At 43.2% G+C, this 13,671-nt stretch overlaps 1 protein-coding gene across 9 annotated transcripts in view; it reads left to right on the top strand.

The window, feature by feature from the left end:
• Nucleotides 1–13,671, top strand: part of sox5 (SRY-box transcription factor 5) — a 110,702-nt gene that overhangs the window by 54,504 nt on the left and 42,527 nt on the right. The window lies entirely within an intron of this gene.

Genomic DNA, 13,671 nt, shown 5'->3' with positions numbered 1-13,671 from the left:
GAGGTTTGTTGCGGCACGTACACACAAGCGTATACAAAAAAAGAAAAGACCAGAAAGAAAGGGAAAACTGCTGTTTGTTGAGCTGAGCTGTAATTGAGGTGTGTTTTGGGTTGTTCAATGCTTCAGCGGACCTCATGAACTGGACGGGAGGGGAAGAAAAACAATAATGGATCTTTATGAGTCAGCCAGGGCAAAGAAAGAGTGAGCGAGCGAGAGGGAGGGCAGAAAAAGAGAGAAATGTAAAAAGGGATAGACGGAGTAAAGTTAAGAAGTGATCTAAAAAAAGAGTGGCGTCTTCATAGACGCCATTAGCGGCGAGGCGGGGAGCATTATCGGCTCTGGGTTCAAATAAAAACGGGCGGACAAAAGCGCCTCCCGACCTCGCGCGCACAAAAACCTCGGGCCGGGCGAGAAAGAAAGGAACTAAGCGCAAGGAAAAAGAGAGGATGCTGGGAGATGAGAGCCAGTGAAACGGCGAGATAAAAATCCTTCTTCTGTGCCCGGCTAGCTATTGTTTGGCTGCGCGGCTCACAAAGGCCATTAGCGGCAAACAGCAGGTTGGGATGAAATTTTAATGAAGGCTTTAATCATTATGAAAGGCCTCGAATATTACCGCTCTCGCGCACGCGCTCGCACGTGCGTTTGCATATCACTTCCAGCTGGATCAATGGCACGCACGCACTTTTAGAGGAGCATTAACGGTAGGGATGAGGAGACCAAAAAAAAAAAATGGGTCAAAATACAATCAACATCTTGAAACTAAAAGAGGCCGGACTTGGCTGGCTGGCCTTGAGCTACGTTTCACACCCACAAAAGATGACATACACACAAAGCCAGTTTGTGGCCGGCGTTGCTCTACTTACGCTAGATGAATGGACTTGCTGTGCGTACTAGGGCACCGCGTGTATACCTACGAGAATATCCTCTACGTTTGGCCGAATCCCAACATTTACGCGCCTTGAAATGTATTCTATGTTCGCGCGGCTAATAAATGACTAGTAGGCCCGGCGCAAGCGAGCTCCACTCTTGCCTTGCCCCCCATTCATCTTGTGTCTGACTCCGCGGACCACCTGCCACCCTGGAGATATTCTTTAAACACCCGCGCGCGACGACCGAGGTGCACGGATGCATACGCGTACGAGTTCCTCAGGAGCAACCGAGCGAAAGAAAGTAAGAAGGCATCACCGCCTTGCCCGCGATGTGTTTGTCGAGGCGAGGGATGCGGAATAATGAGAGCGGGGTACGGAGGGGAGTCTGCGCAAAGATCCCGAGGGACATAACGGAAATGAGCACGTGCACGGAGAGATGCGGACACATGTGTGGCTTGGACAGCGCGCCGCCGGCATGCCTTTGACCTCCTGCAACCCTGGTTGGGTGGGAGCGTGGTTGTTTTCGTGGATGAACGCTTAGATAAATGATGGATGTGCATATGAACGGATGCGGGATTTGAATTTGGGCCCGGATTCGATCTGTGGATGCTGAACAGGATTGACGGATAAGCTAGGATAGCTTTCATTTTGGAGAGTCGCGGAGGGCGAGAGGAAGCCTGGAGTGCCCGGAGAGAACCAATGCGGGCTGAGGGAGACCATGAAAACTCCACACAGAAGGCCGGCGAGGTGGATTTACACTTTGGTCAGCTTGACTGAGACCATGGCAATTAAATTTAATAATAATAATCTTAGAACCTCCTCAAGACCAACACAGAAAGAAAAGTGTGGATACCTGGGAGTGAGTCTCTAGACCATAGGTATCGAACTCCAGTCCTCGAGGGCCGGCATCCTGCATGTTTTCCGGTTTTCTGTCCCCAACACACCTGATTCAAATGATTAGCTCATTAGCAGGCTTTAAAATGATCCCAATCATTTGAATCAGGTGTTTTTGAGGGAAAAGATTTGAAAACATGTAGGATACCGGCCCTCGAGGACTGGAGTTCGACACCTGTGCTCTAGACCATAGGTGTCGAACTCCAGTCCTCAAGGGCCGGCATCCTGCATGTTTTCCGTTTTTTTTTCCCCAACACACCTGATTCAAATGATTAGCTCATTAGCAAGCTCTGCAGGAGCTTCAAAATGATCCCAATCATTTGAATCAGGTGTTTTTGAGGGAAAAGGTTTGAAAACATGTAGGATATCGGCCCTCGAGGACTGGACTTCGACACCTGTGCTCTAGATTCGTGATTCGATAGATTCGATAGTGACTGATTATTGGCTTGCATGTATTGACAGGTAGGCAGACGGATGGAAAGGTGGACTAATGAGTGGGTAAATGGTAGTATCAAATGGTGATTGATTGGATGGTAAATGATGGTCAAAGCGACCATACAATAAAACGACAGAGAACTCCCGTATGGGTCGAAGTGAAAGATGGCTAGATCCCAATATTGGTGGTTTGGGCAGTTGGACATGGATGTATTGGTTAAAAATAGACAGCTCAATTGATAGGTGGTCAAATTGATGACAATGTTGGAGGATTGATCTATTGAGGGAGGATCCACCCAGGGGTGGGACCCTTACCTCTGTACTTTATGGCATTCGCCTGCCACTTTAGACAGCGCGTACACACACAGCGGATGCTCAAAAGCAGGTTTACAGACACGCCGTCAACCTGCAGGTCAAGCGCGATGGTGTTTTTTTGCGGCTCGACGTACTCCCCGAGTCGCAGTGCTGCGAGGCACCAGTCTCTACACTGAGAATGCCAACTCAATGACAGATGTTGCACAAGACACACACACACGTACACACAGCACTTCGTCCACTTCCAAGGCAGCGAGGGATCCAAGGGCTTGCTTTTAGAGCGCACTGAGGCATTTTATAGGACAGCACTTAGGCGAGGCCATTGTGCCAGACAAACACACACTGGCCGCGGCTCCCTCAAGCCTCCGTTCACTCCAGTGGGTGACAATGGGAAGGGCGGACACATTCTGCCAAGGAACAGCAGAAAAGGAGGGTGGGGAAAAAAAAAGGAGCTTGATAAGTGGAAGGATCGGGGCAGTCTCTCCTTCATCCCTTGGTCGGACCACCTCCCCCAACGCTTTACTTCTTTTTAATCCTTTCACCGCCCTGCTAGCACACATGCTAAACATCAACAATGGCAAACAAGTCCTCACGTGGAGCCTTAACTTTTAAGCACGGAGCGCTCGCGGCACTTTGTGGCGTAAATATGCTAATAGACAAAATTGGTCTAGATGATTTTCCCTTGATAAGGAGACTTCTTTGACAGACAATTTGACTTGAATCCACAATGTGTCAGTTAACTTCAGAGGCGTTTCCAATCGGCGTGCAATCCGTTTTTTTTGTGCCATCAGAAACTGGCGACATCATGCCCGGCAAACCTGAGGCCTATTGTGAGGCCGTCCGTTGTTGTCCCGATGAAAGCCGCATTCAAGTCACTTCTCTTATTGAATTGTTTTGCGTCTGCATTCTTTTTTTTTTTTTCTAACCCCCCAGCCTTGCTCGAGACAATCGTTGGGGATGAAACTCCCATTCTGCCTTTCTTCCCGGTCCAGATGAGCGATATCGAGGAGATGAATAGTGTGCGTGTCCGCGTGTGTGTGTTGGGAAAAAGCTGCGGCCCTGCTTTTGTCCGATACAGGAGCATAAAGGGGCTTAGAGAGAGGAGAGAGGGTCCTGTGGTTTTCCTGATGGTCTCTGTGTGTGTGTTTGCGTGTGTGTGTGCATATGTGTGTGTTATCGGCCTCCCGGCGTGGCATTAAGTTAAGGACAAAGGCTTGAGGTTCATGAATCAACCGAGGCTTCCAAGCTTGGCTATTGTGGCCGAGTCACAGTGTGAGTGTCCTGCAGCATGCTGAGTATGTGTGGGTGTGTGTGTGTGTGTGTATCTTTGCGTGTATGCGGCCATATTTGGTGACCAGGCAGGTGGGGTCAATATGTGTATAAGCAATTCTGTGCATCACCTCAGTCAGTATGAATGTGTTTCCAAGCAAGTGTATGTCAGACAGTCCCGCACAAAAGACGGCTTGTCACACAGATTCCGAAATAATTGACAGGCCCCCCCAGTGCCCCCCTCCCTCGCCACACCATTCCCTTTCATTCACAGACATGTCTTCCAATCAAGTCAAGGGAATGCACAATTTATCTCCTATTCTCATAAACTCTTCTCATTTACACGGTTGTTGTTTTGCTTCGCCCTTCTGTTATTCTCCCTTACCCCATCCCTTCATTACCATGGAGAGACAGAGGAATGTTTTCCTTTTTTTTTTTTTTTTGGGAGGGGGGGCTGCATAATGGCTTCAAGGTTAATGAGTTTTCTGCACCAAACTTTATCCGTCGGTTTACTTCGTACGGCAAGGATATTGAAACTGTGGTGAAAACCCTTTAAATCAAGATGAGAAAACTTTGCATAAAAGTGGATATTTTTTTAATTTAAAGGCAGTTAAAAAGTCTTTTTTCCAGATTTAAGATTCTAGTCAGTCTTGTTTACGTTATATAACGGCCCCGGCTAAACTTCTAATACATCTAATCTATTTTGGACGTACAGTGACAGATATAACAATGGTGTAGAGTAAGAAAATTTGCGGTACTTTTTCAGTACTTTTTCTGACGTTTGGAGGCGTGGAGGTCTACCATGAGGTTTTCCAACTGTAAAACAGGTGCCATGAGAGTCCATCTTTATCGAGTCATAAAATTTCAAGTCCAAATCAAACCAGTCATTTCTGGATATGGACAAATTTTATACAAATCCTTACGAGTCCAAAGGCCGAGTCTCAAAACCCGAGTCTCAAGTCCGAGATGATGGAATAGCGTGTCCGGTCAGACAAGATCTTTGTATAAACATTTCCAGAAACCATAATAAGCTGAACTGTATCCGACTGAGAAGTGTTCCTAATATTTTGCCTGTTTCATGTCACTAGATAAGCAAAGGCATAAAATAACCCTTCTAATCCTTCAGCGAAATCTTAGGTTGCTGTCATGCCTGTCAGCGGTGCATGATTTAAGCGCCGTCATGGATGTGAATAAGCTTTAACGGGTAGATTCGAAACGTGGTGGTGTGAAACGTGTGATGGACGTGGGTCTTGCCTTGCCTCTGCTGATGGGGGATTTTCGGAGCTTGTCCTTCAAGAACCTTCTCATTGTGTTTGAGTTTTACTGTTCACTGTCACACCCACGGACAGTTTAGTGTGTCCTATACACACATGGCTTTGGAGTGCCTGGAGAGAACCCATGCAGGCTTGGGGAGAACATGCAAACTCCACACATTATTTTAGTTAGTGCTGAATTCTACCTTGGTTGACAGTTCACCAGTTTTATACAAGTCAATGCACTCGCTACCATCCAACATTTCTTTTGGTACGACCCGGTAGCTATAGTGGAGTAGCAACAAGTCAATCATCTCCCCTCACTCAACATCTCAGCCAGCACGTCTTTGGGTCACTCTTTAAAGCAGCTCTTTAAAGGTCCGAACACGATTTAACCCCCGCAAATGAAGTGTCGGTGTTGTGTAGGGGTATGGGGGGGGGGGGGCGTTATTTGAGCCAGATGTTGGTGGACAAGAACCTCGAGTCTCCACCCTGCCCTTCTTATTCTTTCCCAGCTTGGCGACGAAGACGATGCTCTTGTTGAGCGATTGTTGTCCTTCCATCTCCCCTTCCCTGGCAGCTTGCCTTCTCTTCGTCCCACTCATCCGCCATCCCCTCTCGGGGTTGCCCCCGCCGCCTGCTTCCAAAAGCCATCTCTTCCATTCATGCTTCCTCCCTCCTCCTCTTCCTCTTCTCTTCGTTGGCTGGGCTCAGGAGCAGTGAACAGGTGTTGTCTCCTTTTGATTTGGGTGCGTTCGGATTAATGTTGTCAGCTCAGCTGTTAAAACAACTGCCATCGCCAGATGCCAGTCAGTTTGGGGCTGGAGCTGTCACCTACACACACACACATTCGCAGATGCAATCGCTCACCCACACACACGCGCGCGCAGGTCCCCTTGGCTCATTGTTACACCAACGGAGCAAATCAGCTGCTGTACGCCAGTCTCGCTTGTAACCCAGGTGGAGTTTTTGTGTTGCCTTTCCAAAACACCGCAGTCACAGAGTGTGACATGATACCTCGCTGGTCATTAATGCGCAGTAGAGGTCCCCTTGTTTGAATAGTCGGGCTGAATAATTAAGCAAATTCAAATCAATGCGGTGAAGGGAGAATGCGATTTTCAAATCACAAAGGCTGCATTTTGGAAAAACTTTTAACTGAGAGTCAAATGTCTTGCCTCATTGTGTGTTGTTTATAAAATGTTATAGCCTGACTATACTTTCCTCCGCTTTTACCCTCACTCCGCAATTCATACCCGTGCTTTCAACCTGCTGCCATAAAACTTTGACACATCTATGATTCATGCTGGTCTTTTTTGCGTGTCTGCGTTTGTCACCATTTTCTTTGGCAAAGGACTCACACAAAACCACCTGTCTTTTACTTGTCTTTGCCCCCCTCGAAAGACTATGAAATTTAGAACCCGCATCCTGCTTGATGTAATGTGCAAGTAAAAATGTGATTAAGTATAACATAAGAAAATAACATAGCAAAATTCAGTGTAATTAGATGTTAAAATATGCTAAAACAAATTAAAAATCATTTAAAAACACAAGATAAAATTTGGAAATAATATAATATAATATAATATAATATAATATAATATCGGCCCTTGAAAGACTGTTAAAGTTAGAACCCGCATCCTACTATCAAAATGTGATTAAGTATAAACCATCAACTGTTGCTGAAGTGTTGCAAGGACCAAAGTTGGATAACGGTTTACGCTAAAAGTTCAGATTTTACGTAAATATTTTAGGACCTTTTTTTATTTTTGCAGTCGTATATATATTTTGCGATTAATAACATTGCGAAGGTCAGCGTAATTAGATGTTAAAATATGCTAAAACAAATTAAAAATCATTTAAAAACACAAGATAAAAATTGGAAATAATATAATATAATAATAATAATATAATATATATATTATATAATATATAATATAATATAATTAATATAATAATAATATAAGAAGAAGAAGAAAATAACATAGCAAAAATCAGTGTAATTAGATGTTAAAATATGCTAAAACAAATTAAAAATCATTTAAAAACACAAGATAAAATTGGAAATAATATATTAATAATAAAATCTAATATATATTATATTATATATAATATAATATAATATATATAATATAATATAATATAATTAATATAATAATAATATAATAATAAGAAGAAAATAACATAGCATAAATCAGCGTAATTAGATGTTAAAATATGCTAAAACAAATTAAAAATAATTTAAAAACACGATAAAAATTGGAAATATAATATAATATATAATATAATATAATTATAACTTCAAATAAAATAAATATTACCTTTTAACATTAACTAAATGGAACAATGTATACAAAAAACTCGAGCTAAAAAATAAACAAGAAACTACACTTAACCGTATAGAGTCATGCAAAATGAAATATAATAGAGATGTGAAATAAATATCAATGCGCGTTTGTGGCCTATCATCTGGAAGCATGCTGTACTTTCCCTCGACTTGTGAGCATTTGAATTTCGAAATACTGCGCTCAAGTTTTTCGTGCCATTGCCGCATAACTTTTTCTCCATTTTCCAAGTAAATTCTTGTGTGAGTGCATCACACGAGACATTGGAAGTCCCCGCCTCGAAGGAGTCCTCATTCTTGTACTTGTGTACTGTGGACAGTCTTGTGATGCGGTTTCAAGGAGCCGCGCGCACTCACACACTGGACACTTGTTTGGGAGGTCACGTCGGTTTATCCGACATGCTTTTCCACACCCGCGCGGCGCACGAAGCCGACATGCGCAACACTCAACTAAGCGCACTTTTATTTCCTTGCACCCTGCGTATCATTAAGGGCTAGAAGATTTTTGAAAATGAATGAACTTGTGATTTGTTTTTTTAATTCCTGGTCATGATTTTGCACGTGAATATTTATCAAGGTCCTTAATCCATGTAATATATATATATATATATATTTTAAATCTTTACCACTATATGTTTTACGCTAGTCTCGGATTAGTCTTGCGTTTGTGGAATATATATTAAACTGCAAAACTCAATCATTACGATCAAATTCAGAAAATCGGAGCCATAAAATTTGCGTAATATGGATTCAGAGGCAAAATCCCACTTATTAATATCAAGGGGCGGCCATTTTTGACCTTACTCAGAAAACAAATGTTCCCTGAATGGTTGTTAGCTGAGCAACTGTGATGTCACGTTCAGGTGCCAGCTAAGGTGGAATTTTGCAACCTAATTCAAATTTTACAGGCAGTAGGGCGCATAGAATTTTATCGTTAAAAAAAAAAGCTGGGGGATTGCTTAGGACTTTGGTTTTAGGTTAGAATCCTTAATGTTCAAGTTATCTTCAACTCTTACGATATTTGTGTCATCACTTCCCCTTTTAAAGAGTTTTTAGCGGCCTCTGATTTCGAAACGTGCGCTAAAAATGCTGTTTGAGGCCCCCGCTTTAAACATATGGGCACACACTCAATTTTAGCAACAATCATGCACTCCTTGTGTGTTTTGTTAGCTCGTTTCATTACACTAACAAAGTTGGGGTTATTATACACCAATGAATTCTTTGCTATCTGCGCGGCTAAACATTGTTAGGACAATTAGCTCATTGAGGGAGTCACGGGTGTCTCGTCAGGGGAAGGCGGGGACCGGCGAGTGGGGGATCCGAAATCGACTGGAATGTTCCAGACGAGACGCAGCTTTAAGCAGGTTCTAATAGTGTTTACCGCGTGTTATTCAAGCTCTCCAAAACGAAATAAACAAAAAGGTGGCGGCGGCGGTTACAAATATAGCAGATCATTTCAATGGCTGGAATCAATTTGGTTTCCATCTGCCTTTTCATTGGCCACAGATGGCCAAAGTGAGCTCGAAGCCGCTTCGCCATCATCCTCGCTTATTCCTATAAAATGCCATCTTCCCATGGAAACGCTACGCAAAAAAAAAAAAAAAGTTCTGAGCGCACACATGCTAGTCAGCCCGGAATTCCTGCGCTGCTTGGACTCTTATTGCCATCAGTCTAATGGTTCTCACATGCCCGTCGTCCTTATCTTTGAGCGGGACAATGCTGCCTTTTTTTTTTATTTTTAAACTCCCTTTAAGATTTTACAGGGCATTCTTGTCTGATGGGGCAAACACTTGCAAGTTGAGAGGGAGAACAAAACAATAATATTGATCTGGAAACCGAAACGGATGGCAATTTTTGGCAGAAAAAAAAAAGATTAAGTAGCATTTGTTTTCCCTGGTGCTTTTTAATGGGATTTTTGCTAGTCCTCTCGTACTTTAAAGGACACTGTCCATATAGTGTCTCCTTTTCAGCTCCCAGAATGCATTGCATGGCGCCATGCATTAAATTCATGGCGCTAGAGGGGCCATATTGGCTATGGAATGTGCCATATTTATAACATTAGGTAAAATAATAAGTAAACCTTTAATAGATTAACTTTTTTTCCACATTTTATTACTTTTGTTGGCTATGGAATGTGCCATATTTAAAACATTAGGTAAAATAATAAGTAAACCTTTAATAGATTAACTTTTTTTTACACATTTTATTACTTTTGTATCTCTTTTTGAACACAGTGAGAGACTTGTATATATTTAGACACTTTTAAAAGAAACATTTTGCTTTCATGTCTGTTCTTATCTGAGTCGGTTATTGTATGTTTTGTGTGTTATGTTCCGTTTTAGATTCGATGATAACTCGAGAGATTTAGTAAATAATCTCTGCTTCCGCGTAATTTGAGGGGTTAATCATTTGAATTGATGAAATTACGTAAAATTGCGGCATGCATGGATGCGTAATAAATAATGACGCCGTTGCGTCTATCGAAAGTGGTTTGAGTGCGGTAAAAATTTCAAATGAAGATCAACGGGTGAAAAATGAACAAAAAAAAGGTTGAAACGGGCTAAAAAGTCGAATCTCACCACGACGAAACCGTTGCAAAATAACTTTTTGAAAAGAGGTGAAAAGAGCCCCGGTGCAAAGCGGCATGCTTGTGTCAAGAGCTTCTCGCTGCGCTGTCTGTCTCCCCGCCATCGCTTTGACAGGCAGACGAAAAATGTCACGACTCACTAGAGAGAACGCATGAGTGTGCGTGTGTGTTAGTGCCGTCGGTCTCTTGTCTTGCTAATGCGTGGGTCCGTCCGTGGCCCCCATACACGGCAGGGCCCAACACACAATGTCTTCTTTTGTTGTCACGTTAAAGTGATGCAATAAAGCCGCGCGGTGACAAGGACGGCCCGCGGGCCACTGCGCTGTGACAGCGATGTGGAACGCGTGTGTGTGTGTGTGTGTGTCCGTGCGCGTGAAGAGTGGAGACAAGAGCACTGAAGAGGGGTTATTGCCACAAGACAGATTGCAAGTGTCATTTTCCATTACGGCAGCCTTAGCCGCAGCGCGCGTGCACGCATGCACACACGCCTCGGCCTACTTTAACGAGATGCGTTTGACAGGAAGAGATGCGCGTGACTTAATAGAATGCCCACACTATTACATTGTCACCCCAGGTGGACACATCTGAAAGTTCAAACTGGATTTTGACAAGCATTGGATTCGAAGTCTTGAAAAGCGACGATAGGTAACGGATTTATCGTTAAATACTGAGTTGGAATTATTTGGATGCTACAAACTGACTTGAAATGATGAGAAAATTCCTCTGTGGGCGCCATGGCAACCCTGCATCAGCTACTTTGGCTTTGTGAAATATCAATGGACCTGCCAGGACCAAGCAAACATTACTTTTAATCATTTCATGACAATGTCGAGAAAACCGTTCGTGCTCCCAAACTCGCCATGCTGACTATTACCTATAAAAATTGCATACCTAAAACTATGTTTTTTAGCCTTAACAAAAGATAAAAAAAGCAATATAAATTAACTTTTAATAATCGTCAATTCCTTATCTGCAGGGCATCAAGAGCATCACAGTGCTTGAAATTGGAAAAAAAATTATATATATATATATATATATATATATATATTTTTTTTTTTTTTTTTTTTTTCATCCCCGCATCTCCTGGCATGGCCTCATGCGCCCCCCCAGGTGGCCCCGCCCCACTCTTTAAAAAAAATGACTGCCTTAACTTGACACCAGATGTAAAAAATGAGATTTTTTTTTCCCCCCTAAATTACATGCTTTTTTTTTTTTTTTTAAATGTACATATCAAACTTCTAAATCATCAAATGATGATAAAATCTCTTCAGTCCCCATGGCAACACCACATCATCAACAGATACTTTGTAGAGATGTTTAAAAATGTCACTGAAAACGGAATTAAAACTGGAAAGAATATGTAAGTTTTACACTGAAACGCCATCTTCTGAACGATCATATTATCAATTATCATAATATCATCTCCCAGACTTGAATAGTTGCCGGGACACACGCTAACATTTCTTTCTATGTTCATGGAGAAGTTTGACTTCTTTCTTTCCTCAATATGTGAAAAACCTTTCACACAAAAAGCAATTAGCGCGCCAGTATGCGGTCTCTCTCTTTAGCGTCCAAACTGAAGCGGTTCGGGGTCCAAGGCAAAAAAAGTCGAGCGCCGATTCACACATCTCGATGATATAGCCCGGGTCGCCGCGGTAATTGGGAAAAGGGGGCGTGCGTGCCTGAGAGTGTGTGAAAGGAACATTCTCCCTCCCTTGCAAAAACACAGCGCCGAAGATAGCATCGCTAATTTCCCCCCGGCTTGGCCGGGGAAAAAGAGAGGTAAAAAAAAAAAAAAAAAAAGCAAAACGCGAGAGGAACGGGAAAATGTTTGTCGCCGCAAAGTTTGCCCGTGACTTTCTCAAATGCCGCTCCAGATTTGTGTTTTTTTTTATTTATTTTTTTTGCCCTTCATCGTTCTTTCGCAATGTCGCGCCCTCGCCGCTGCTATTTCCGACTGCCAGTGTGTGCGCGTGCGAATGTGTGTATATGTGTGCGAGCGCCGATCGGGCTCTCCGAGATTTCATGCCAGTATCAGAATTGGCTGCGGGTTTGGTTCAAATCAAATTGGACATAAGCACCCACAACACCATCTGTTAGGCAAAGGCAAGCGGAGTGAAGGGCACAACTCTCGGTGTGCAGATAAATAGATTTTCAATTTATTAAATTGTTGACTGACACCCTCGGAAATTTTCACTTTCGCCGCTAAAATTAGCAAAGGGGACCCGCTACGTCTGTTGTTTAGATTTATGTGACGTTCAATTTACAGAAAACGAAGAAGCGGACTTGTACGCAGCCTTATAAAGAAATCAAGCCAAAAGTTAAGCAGAGCTGCGTGATTGACGGCGGAAATTAGCATTAGCATTTTCCATAGTTTGTGTGGATTTGTTTAGCGACGTAGACAAAGTGAAAAGTAGCACTTGATTACCCTACCGAACCCGCTCCTATTGGATGGGCCTTCACATACATTTTTAGATGATTAATAGTAGGCTGATAAGGGGAAAATACTGGTGTCAAAATTCATAAAACTATATAGCAGGGGTGTCAAACTCATTTTTACTATGGGCCACATTGTAGTTCTAGTTTCTGTCAGAAGGCCGGTATGACTGTGAAGTCAAACCTTTTTTAATACTTTTGTATAACACGCACCAAGTTTTGAAATCAGAGGCTGGCAAAAACTGATTGTGAATTAAAAAATGCTTGAATTTTCTCCACAGATTTTGAAAAGTTAAAGGCAACTTGCAAATTTGCTATTTTAGCCAGAAACTTGAAGTGAAATCAGCATTTCGCGGGCCACAAAAAATGATATGGAGGGCCAGATCTGGCCCCCGGGGCTTGAGTTTGACACCTGTGCTATATAGGGTTAGGGGCCATTGATCCCCCCCCCTTGCAAAGTGATTTGGATCCATCTTCTGATTCCAAACTTTGGGATGCTCCTCTGTAAGAAGGAGGGATTCTTGTTGTTTACACAGAGGCCCCACCGTTGCGGCGACTGTTGCCAAGCACCCCCCCCCCCCCGCACCCCCCACCCCCCCAATCACAACAACAAGGCTGTAATTGGTGCTGCGAGCGGTTCACCTCACAAAGGTGAACAAAAAGCTTCTTGCCATTCGTCTGTTATCCCTTTCGAAGCGCTATAATACACCCCCCCCCCCCCCCCCCCTTCTTCCTTAGCCCTCATCTTGGCAAAGCGATTTGGACCGCCATTAGAAGGAATCAATGGAAATGTGTCCAGACACATGGACCGGCTCAACCAAACATGAATTGATCATCAAAATAACAACATCATCATTTCGTAAGAGAGCATGTTGGAAGGGGAGATAGCCAGACTGCAAAGCAAATGCTTCAGTCGGAATAAAAATCTTTTAAACGCCCAACGAGCCCCAGTCTGGAGTTTTACAGCTTGAGACCGCACAACGCAAGAAGATCCAAAAGAAGTTTGTAACATAAATCAGAAAAGTCGACGCCGTTCCATTCGGGAGTCCAAAAAAAAAAAATCAAGCGACGTGCATCCCGGTTGAGTGATTTCGTTTAACTTGGTTAAGATAACACACTTAACCGGTTAACAAAATGTCAGTGTCAAAGATTTAGGTCTGGCCTTAACTTGGCTGTAATCTAATCGCGCCGTCGTGCATAAACATACTCTGTCTGCCTCTTGTCACATTCGCACCGCCGTCTCAATACTTCAGTGTTCAGGGGGGCCGGCGG

Source organism: Hippichthys cyanospilos, chromosome 22 (genome assembly GCF_059441005.1).
Source record: "Hippichthys cyanospilos isolate Australia breed blue-spotted pipefish chromosome 22, RoL_Hcya_1.0, whole genome shotgun sequence".
NCBI lineage: Eukaryota > Metazoa > Chordata > Actinopteri > Syngnathiformes > Syngnathidae > Hippichthys > Hippichthys cyanospilos.
This window is presented reverse-complemented; position numbering and strand designations above follow the sequence as displayed.